Source organism: Palaemon carinicauda, chromosome 34, assembly GCF_036898095.1.
Source record: "Palaemon carinicauda isolate YSFRI2023 chromosome 34, ASM3689809v2, whole genome shotgun sequence".
NCBI lineage: Eukaryota > Metazoa > Arthropoda > Malacostraca > Decapoda > Palaemonidae > Palaemon > Palaemon carinicauda.
Window position 1 is genome coordinate 46,473,800 of NC_090758.1, and position 10,699 is coordinate 46,484,498.

General features: G+C 33.6%; 1 pseudogene; it reads left to right on the plus strand.

Moving 5' to 3' along the window:
* The first annotated feature begins 7,728 nt into the window (after window positions 1-7,728).
* LOC137626617 (protein FAM200C-like) lies at window positions 7,729-9,511 on the plus strand (annotated as a pseudogene).
* The last annotated feature ends 1,188 nt before the right edge of the window (window positions 9,512-10,699 follow it).

Genomic DNA, 10,699 nt, shown 5'->3' on the forward strand with positions numbered 1-10,699 from the left:
TTCGGTTAGGAGTGTAAAGATATATTTTTAGGAATACACACACACACACACACACACACACACACATATATATATATATCTATATATATATATATATATATATATATATATATATATATATATATATATATGTATGTATATATATATGTATATATATATATATATATATATATATATATATATATATATATATATATATATATATATATATGTATGTGTATATATATATATATATATATATATATATATATATATATATATATATGTATATATATATATATATATATATATATATATATATATATATACATATATATGCTTTTTTAAATTACTAGATCACAAATAGCTTTCGACACAGAAATTAGTCTTGCTTCCGGATCACACAAACAAGGACAGATTAATTCTCTGAAAACCTTTCCTGCCTGGAGCAAGATTCGAACTCATATCTCAGAATCAATGAGAAGCTAGCAGTTGACTCACACCTTATATACTTCCATGAAAGGCTCATATGCAGTTTGTCTACACCTCCATAAACTACGCTATTCTGTGCTAGTCTTCATAGTTGGGTTTTACTTGTCTGAGGCAAGACAAAAGAGACTCGGGTCCTTGCAGACATGAATCAATAACATTCTACATATTATTGATATATGAAGAATGATGAATGTGTATAGCAGATTAAAAGAAAAATATACCCTGCTTAGAGAGAGAGAGAGAGAGAGAGAGAGAGAGAGAGAGCAGGGGAGAGAGAGAGAGAGAGAGAGAGAGAAAGATTAGGGGTAATGAGATAATATGGGAGGCAGCAACAATGTCTTGAATCAAATCTACCATATAAATCATAGCAACCTCAACCAACTGTTTGTTGACCTGATACATCGATGAATACAACACCATAGAACATGGGATTTATAAGATCTACAATTCTCATGCTCTGTTACCCATTTCAGAAAAGAAATCCTTTATGTTTACAACCCCCCAAAAAGGCGTAGCTTACTATTCTCGAGGGTTTTTTAATTTTCATGATAAATTGTGAGAAGTATGTTAGAGTAACATACCGGATTGACTTTTGCTTATAATGGATTCAATAGCCCGTACTGTATTATGCTAAAAGACACCTTAATAATAAATGCCATAAAGGTGCAAGTCAATAACATACTGTAGAGTAGAACTTATGCAAGGGTGTCATAAAGTCTTATTTGGAGTACCAGGTCAGTTTTTGGAGCCTATTCGGAAAGAATCGGGAAACTACAATGTATTGTGAGCATAAAATCCTTCTTACTCCAAATTTCTACCATAAAATCTGATGAGGAATTTTCAATGTTAAACAGGCATGAAATTAGAGCTTTTCATGCAACGCTTTCATAAAGTCTCCAGTCGATGGCTCGGAAGGGAAGAGGATTTTTCAGTTCAATGACCCGATCAGGGGACGTGAAGGAAGTTGAAAGAACCCCAAGGGTAAAGATATAAGGATTTGATTTAGTGGACATACACACTAACAAAAAATCAGAGAGTATAGATTTAAAAAAAAGGTTCCACCTTCTATATGGTGAAACTGCTTCTGCAGATACAACTGCGTTTTGTCAATAATTGTGTTTTTTCTGTTATCGTTAATGGACGGCAAAATGCATAGAAAACATCTGACATTTAACTAGAATTAAACTTGACGAGGGTCTGTATAATGAATTATGGCTGCTAAGCGTTACGAGATGTGGCAAAGTGTCTCCTCTCATCGGCAGCAAAGTCTGGTTAAGGAGTGGTGAGCAGGTTCCTTATATATGAATATCATTGAATAGAAATAATGCTATAATTAATCTATAACTCCATCATATAAGTCATCAAAACCAATCAGGATGATATTTTATTCTAAGTAAAACAAGAGAATAAAGAAACAGAAAAAGATAGAAGATGGCAATGATGAATATTACAAAGCCAGAGACGAAGCCTTGTGTATCAAGCAGTTCTTGCAATCAATTGCAATCATCAGAAAATACACAAAGCTCATTAGATCATTGTTGTAGACAGAAGGCATCACTGAATGCAAACAAAAGCAACATACTTTTTTTTACTTAGAAGATTAATAGAAAAAGGAGAAGAAAAACAAAATCGTCAACCAAAACAACAAACTCTTTTTAAGAGAAGATAGTTTCCTTAGTCTTCTCACGTTTTTTTTCTTCTCGGTTGGAAGGAGAATTAAAACAAGATCCTATGTTTAAAAGAAAGCTTATCTCTCTCAAATGATCAAATAATTAGCAAAACATCGTAATTATGTTCTAGTTATATTTTTTGGTAAATTGAAAGAAAATATCAATTAAAAAAGGACTCTTTAATCACCCTCATGGTGAATGAAACCTTTAATTCTTCTGGTAATCTATTTCTGCCGTAATCATAAATGCAGCAAATATGAACACTTATTAATGCCTATTAAATATTTCCCGTAATTTATGTTTAAATGTTTAAGGGGCCGCTCAAAAAGGGCAAAGGCTAATGAGAGTGACATTGCTGTATAAAGCAGGAAAATGCCATAGAGAATGGCCATATATACATATGGGAAGGGCATAAGGCCCCTCTCCGCCCAAGCTAGGACCAAGGATAGCCAAGCAATGGGTGCCGATAATTATGCAGGATAACCTATAATTCCCACAAAACCTCATTCCTTCGCTGACAAGGAAGGTGAGTTTGCAGCGACCAAATGAACTAACGAGCATGAGTAGGACTCGAAACCCAATCTGGCTATCACCAGGCAAGGACGTTACCAAAAGACCACCATGACCCCGTTGGATGTGTTGAAATTGTATGCAATAATTAAGCAGGAACAAAACAACCTGCATTTGATTTTCCAAATAAGAGACTAAAAGCGTAAATATTATTTCAATAAATAAACAAAATAATAAAAAAACGTCATATATAAGTTAATTAATTATATCATTAAGTTGAATAACATTCACGTAAAAAATATTTACCTTATTTCCACAACATGGAAACCTTAGATCAGTTTGTACTTCCATTGATTACCTGAAGGTGGTTCTAGAAGGCCTAATGGAAGCGCTAGTCCTTCCACGCCTAATGGAAGAGCCAACATAAAAATGGGCAGAGTAAATCTCACGCACACACCCTCTTAATGGTCTTCCTCCATCTAATATTCACGACATCTCGAGTAATTCTTTTCCTAAATCACGTCTGAAAAAGCATTCACTGGCAACTCTTATCGAGAGGTAAACATTTACTTGAGATATTTATTACTTATTATTTTTATATCATTCTGATTGGAGAGGAAATATATACCAGAGTAAAGAAAAATGTTTTACTTGATGTAATTACATATATGGAGCTTTTACTTGCATTTAGTCATTCTTAATTGAAAGTAATGAATGTATGGTTTTCGGATATTTTCAAGATATTGAAACTGGAACAAGTATGATATATATTCTTCTATAATTACCTATATTAAAATAATCTAAACAACTTTTTATCAATCTCTTTTGCTATCTATTTATCTATCTATCTATCTATCTATCTATATATATATATATATATATATATATATATATATATATTTATATATATATAAATCGAAACACCTATTTATTGATCTACTTACCTTTGTCTCTATCAACCCTCAGTGGTCACCATATTCCTCAAGACATAATAACCTTCCGTAGGTGGTCTTCCTAACCCTTACTCGAGGGGTGACTCCCCCTCCCCGACCCCCGGTAGAATAAGTTCAATATTATTATGTTTTTCTTTGGACTCGACTTGATAAAGTTTATTTGGAAATTCAAGAGAAACTGGATATAAAGCGGAAGGAATTTATTGGGTAATATGATATACATATTTCTTAGCTCATTGTGTATCATGAGTGTATGATTGGATGTATGTATTTGCCCACATATCCGCACACACACACAAACACACACACACATGCACACACACACATACACACACACACACACACACACACACATATATATATATATATATATATATACCTATATGGAAAATCGTTTGTCTTCACAATTAAGACAAAAGGGGGAAATTATATTTCCCTTTTGTCTTTTTATGAGATTTTTCCAACTCCTAAAAACGTCTCGAATCTCATCTTTGGTCCGAAATCTCAAAGTTTATCATCTATACAGTTTTTCAAACATTGTAATCACATCACTTTTTTTTTTAATTACTTTTATCTAGTGATAAAAAGGGTGAATATTAATTTAATTAATTAATATGAAACTTTTTTCAGTGTTTTGTGAATACATTTAGTTTCATACCTTCCCCCAATATCGTATTAATTCCTCATTGATTATATTTAAGACTTCATAATTGAACGAAATAATCACAGGTATATATATATATATATATATGTGTGTGTGTGTATATATATATATATATATATATTTATATATACATATATATATATATATATATATATACACACACATACGTACATATATGCATACGCCACACCCACCCATGAACCAACAGGAGAGAGAGAGAGAGAGAGAGAGAGAGAGAGAGAGAGAGAGAGAAAGAAATCATATAGTTGAATATTACTTAATCATTGATAGAAATAAAACAAAACTAAATTACAAATCCTTCGATATAAAGTCATATCGAAAGAATAATATGAATCCTATTTCTTTATCAGTATTTACTTCTTGGAAGTAATCATAGTTTGTACTTTATTCTGTAAATAAATATTAAGGTGATTAATAAAAACAGTATTCAAGAGAATGAAAAAAAAAAATAATGATAACTAAGACACCAACAAAATCATTAGCAAGTAAACCTAGCAAATAGGAAACTTGATGAAGACCAGACGATATTCTCCATTTGTGGAGAACGACAACTTTATGTCCAAGGTACAAAAGTCTGGTAAAATTACTAAATCAAATTGTTAGGACAGTTATCGCTTTTGGCAATGATGCAAACTAGTTTCTGTGGTTTGAAATTACACTTTTATAAAAAGAATATGTTTTGCTTCCTTGTAAATTAAATCCTAATTTCCAAGAGCGTAGTCATTTCCTATTGAAAACGTATATTGTTCAGAATGATTGGTAGTTATGTTTCAAAAAGATGCATAGAAATAAATCTGGATATAAGTAAGAATTTTATTTTACTAGATAGAAATCTTTTCATCTTAGCAATATTTTTTTATTTTCATTTGGAGGAGAAAGAGTTAAACATTATGGTTACGTTTTAAATATTATAATTTGTAATGAACTTTTTATATAATCCTTATCTCAAATCTTATAAGAAATTTTCCATATAAAATGAATCAGGTGGTATTTCAATTACATGATTTTCCTTTGTTTTCTGTTTGTAATATTGTTAGTGTTCTTATAATTACAAAGCAAAAATGCATAGTAAAAGACTTTGCTACAGTGTAAAAATAATGTTCTCTATATTCTGTAATAATTTTCTCTATAAATAATGGAGAATATTTCTTTATGATTTTTAAAACAATTACAACTGAAGATTATTTTCCAAAGTTTAATCATCAAATAAATCATAACTTTTTATGTCTCCAGTATTTAGCGGGAACTACTTTTAATTATTAATACATTTTCAGTGAATAAAAATTCTTTCGTTTTTTAAAAGGGGTAAAAGTAACTTGATTTTGAAAGTGAATGGATGATAACAGACGTTTCTATTAAACCCATAAAAAAATATTTTGTTCTAGTTTCGTTACACCGAAAATGGCTCCAGCCAGAACTTATAATTTGCACGAATAAATATAAGTTGACAATTTCTTCCATAGTTTTATCTCTGTGAAAATATTATATAACTTTGCAATAGTCGTCGCCCGCTCTTTTTCATTGCTATGTACCTCCATTTAAGTGGACATGACTCGTTGCATTAGTGTCGTGACACTTTGCAATTTACTAATTTGTTTTTAAAAGGATTGATGTTATTCTTTGTATTCACAAGAGAATTCATTTATTTGCTTAACTAGTACTTGTATGCTGGAGTCCATGCCTAAATATTCATACATACATTTAAAATAGGAACGCCCCTGAAATAACTAATCCATCCATTACAAAAGTAATTCAGAAGTCAAAATATCCGTTCACAATTTTATATGATGATAAGAAAGAGAGAGAGAGAGAGAGAGAGAGAGAGAGAGAGAGAGAGAGAGAGAGAGTGAGAGAGAGAGAGAGATGAATTTCATTATAACTGTTATTTGTGTATATTTAATTCCATGTACGTATATAAGCTATTAATGCCTTTTCATCAGGAAGGAGGATGATTAAAGATATATTATAAATCCTACCAAAAGATAATTAATTGTTTCTTACATATTTTACCCATCATTTGTTGCATATATGTTTCCCATCGTTTCAACCTTTATCAAAAATACCCAATGAAAGAATCTTTTCTATTTATCCCAACTTAACACAAACTACAGGTGAGACGAATGACCGGGAATTCATGGAAGGTCAGAGGTCAAAGGAATGATTTATTCCAGTTGTAGAGGATGGTGTTGAGATGACTCTCTCTCTCTCTCTCTCTCTCTCTCTCTCTCTCTCTCTCTCTCTCTCTCCACTCAATGTGGTAATCTCTTTACATACAAAATAGGAAATACATGGAACAGACTTCCACCGTATGTAGAGAACAATAACACGGTAAAAAAAAGTTCGTGAGAAAGTTAGATAAAATCATAAAAAAAACTATCTCAGCGTTCAAACCAAATTGCTCTGCCCAAGAGTAAATGGAGTCTCACTAGATCAGTGGTTCTTAACCTGGGGTACCTGTACCCCCAAGGGGTACGAAACCTTAAGCCTGGGGGTACGAAACATGATAGCCAGTGCAATGGTAGCTACTGTATATTTACCATGAGAAAGCAAAACATTTATTTTCCAAATATTTCTCTTACTATAATTGTCTAAATTATTTTTTTTTTAAGTTAGTGCTGTAAAAAATTTTCTTAGGTTTTCTATGGTTTCATATACGTTTTCTTGATGTCTCGTATGGTTCATGTTCGCGTTGTTCTTGACTCTGAAACATGCTGCATGTGGACTGTGCTGTGTGTAGTTGAGTCAATGTGAACAGTGTGAATTGGGTCTGCATTTTGTTTGTGTTTGAGTTGTTGATAGTATTGAGATGAATTACTGGTGAGTGTGTCATTTTTTATTTGTGAAATGTAATTTTTGGATTATCATTTTATTTGTCACAATATGTTTTTTAGTGTGGCATAACTCTAATATTCTCAAGAATAGATGTATAATTGATAAAAGAAATATAATTTTGAAGGTACTGTTATGTGCATGAGGAGGAATATAGTGGACTTAGGGATGGCTCGACCAGGGTGAGGGGTTGGGGATGAGTTGATCAAAAAATGGTCTGACTTGGTCAAAAACTGGTATGTGTTCGTCAAAGCATGGCTTGAGTTGGTCAAAATATGGCTTGAACTGGTAAAAAAATTCCTTTGGTAAATAAATGACCTGGACTGGTCAAACAATGGCCTGAGTTGATCAAAACAATCCCTTGAGTTGGTAAAAAAAAATGTCCTGAGAAGGTCAAACTGTCCTGAGTTGGTAAAAAATGGTCTTAGTTAGTAAAAAAAAAAAAATGCTTTACCCTCCCACAATAACATACACTTCCAGCCATCCCTGGGTGACTGTGTATTGTGTTGGTGGTGATACGTTATTTTATATCGATTGTAACATGTAATGGTTATAACACCCAGCCCTGCAGCTTTCCAGGTAGTATCGGTGGGATCAAGATCTAGTAACTATGTCTAAGAAACGCAAGTTGAACGACGACTACATTCATTATGGTTTTACCTGTATGACTGAGGCAGATGGAACTCAACGACCACAGTGCATCCTCTGTAGCAGTCTTTGCAAATGCAAATCTCCAACCATCAAGACTCAGTGAACACTTCATCAATCGGCATGGAGGCACAGAAGCTGGGCATGACTTAAACAGCTTGAAGATCAAGCGGGAACGATTTGATCGTAGTGGTACCCTGTCAAAGCTAGGTTTTGTGCCAGTTGAGAAACCTTTGTTGCAAGCATCTTATGAAGTTACCCTTTTGTGTGCAAAGAAGAAAAAAGCTCACACTATCGCAGAGGAGCTTCTTAAACCTTGTGCATTAGAAATGGCAAAAATAGTGTTAGGGACAGAAGCTGAAAAGAAGCTTAAACAGATACCTCTGTCAAATGACATTATTCATTCAAGGATTCCTGATATGAGTCATGATGTCTTGCAGCAGGTGATAACAGACCTGAAAGCTAGTCCTGTCAGTGAGTATTCAGCTGGACGAGTCAACTGACGTTAGTTTTTGCAGCCAGTTGATGGGATTTGTTCGGTATGTGAAGGAGAAAGAAGTGGTGGAAAAATTCTTATTTTGTAAACCTCTGAAAACTACTGCAAAAGCAACTGATGTTTTCAGTCTTGTGAAAGAGTTCTTCTTGGAACATGAAATGACTCTCAACATGTGTGGTTCAATTTGCACTGATGGAGCAACTCTCATGCTTGGAAATAAATCAGGCTTTGCTACCCTAGTGCAAAAAGAGGTTCCCCATGTAACTGTCACTCAAGTGTGTGTTGCATCGTCATGCTCTTGCTACAAAGACGCTGCCAGGAAAATGGAAGACTGTTTTATCAGTTGTTGTGCGTGCTGTAAATTTCATCAGAGGACGGGCAGTGAATCACTGTCTTTTTGTATCTTTTTGTGAAGAAATTGGAGCTGAGCAGTGTTCTTCTTTACCACACAGAAGTGAGGTGGCTTTCCCGTGGCAGGGTACTTACACGTGTATTTGACCTTCATGAAGAAATTATGCAATTTCTTAGAAATCAAGGCAGTGAAATTGCTGACCATTTTGAAAACAGGGAGTTCATTTTGTCTCTGGCATATCTGGCAGATGTATTCATGCACCTCAATGAACTGAATGTCTCTATGCAAGGAACAGCGATGAATATGATAACTGCCAGAGAAAAGTTATCTGCCCTCACCAAGAAACTTCCAATGTGGATAAAGCGCATTGAAAGTGGAAATTTTGCAAACTTCCCTTCTCTTGATGAGGCTGCTAGTGCTGAAGAAGAGCAGCCCATCCTGAGTGAAATAAAAGAACATTTCCAAGAACTGATTCAGTCCTTCCAAGGGTATTTTCACCTTGAAGAAGGTTCTGTGGCACAAAGATGGATACAGGATCCATTTCTTTTCAACCTTGATTCCATGGATGATGATAATATCATGAAAGATAATCTTGTGGAGTTGCAGACCAATGACAGAATCCGAATGGAGTTTGAAAAAATCCAACTGGATATGTTTTGGTGTGCACAGCTCCAAGCATTCCCACAGTTAGCAAGGAGAGCTTTGGAGGTCCTCATGCCATTTGCAACTACATACTTATGTGAGGCAGGTTTTTCAACGCTCCTACACATCAAAACAAAAGCCAGAAACCGTTTGGATGCAAGTGATGACATGCGTCTGGCACTTTCAAAGAAAGAACCTCGTTTGAACAATATCATTAATGAGAAACAACAACAAAAGAGCCACTAAAAATGTGTTGGTGTGCACTATGTAGTAAAACTCATTATTATTCATTGTATCCTACTAATTGACACTTTTCATTTGAAATAAAAAAAAAAGTACCTTTCTTCTGTAACTGAAAATCTAATAATTTCTCAGCAAGGTTTGTATCACTAATCCTTTTCATATATGTGTATTGTATTTACATTGGATGGGGGTACGAGAAAATTTCCTGACATATCAAGGGGTACGGGCACTGAAAAAGGTTAAGAACCACTGCACTAGATGGACTAAAAAAGACTTTGAGACATCTAAAATCCTTGCAACTCCTTGTAAGTCTCTCTCTCTCTCTCTCTCTCTCTCTCTCTCTCTCTCTCTCTCTCTCTCTCTCGTTTCCTTGAAATTGTATCAACATATGAAAGTGTGAAGGAATATCTTAACCTTATTTCCCTCTTCTATGTAGTTAGAATTTATGCAAATGGGAAACTGGGAATATGTTCTGAATTTATTTTGACGTGTTAGAGCTTTACACATGTTTAATTTCATCAATTTCAAAAGCATGTTACATTCTTCATTATAAGTTGAAAACATTCATTTTCCTCCGTGTAAGTAATCTTTCGTTCCCTTAAAACATAAATGATTTAATTTGCCAAATTACAAATTCATTGATCCTTAAAAATTATTTTTGTTTTATATATATTTTGTCCAAGCAGATTATGAACTTTTTATGTTATTTTTTGTCTAATTAAAGTCTATCTTATAGAACAGAAGATATAAACATTTACTTATATATTTTCTTTTATTCTATAAGTCAAAAAACTCTCCAGTTCCTAAAAACTATAAACTCTTTCCACCATTTAATTCCAGAACTTATTTTTTTTCCTCCAAAACAAAAACTCTGCTTCCAACCATAGGACGAATCCAATTGGCCAAGATAGAGAAAGGAGTTTCGATCGGAAAGGAATTCAATTCCCTTTGAGTCGAACCCAGACTCGTTTAACCCAAACATTGATCGTTATCGTATAATATTTTCTTAAAGTAAAAAAACATTTTTATGCAGTGAAGAGTTTTTTACTGAAAAACAGTCGTCGTTTATTCCAACAATCTTTGTGATTCGCTTTGACGAAGGTAAGTTTATATCTCAAACATCTATAGTTAGACGAAAGGATTTGCATTTCAAAGGTTCTGGTGTGTTTGGTCTCTTTCTCCGAAGTAGCTATCTATGGG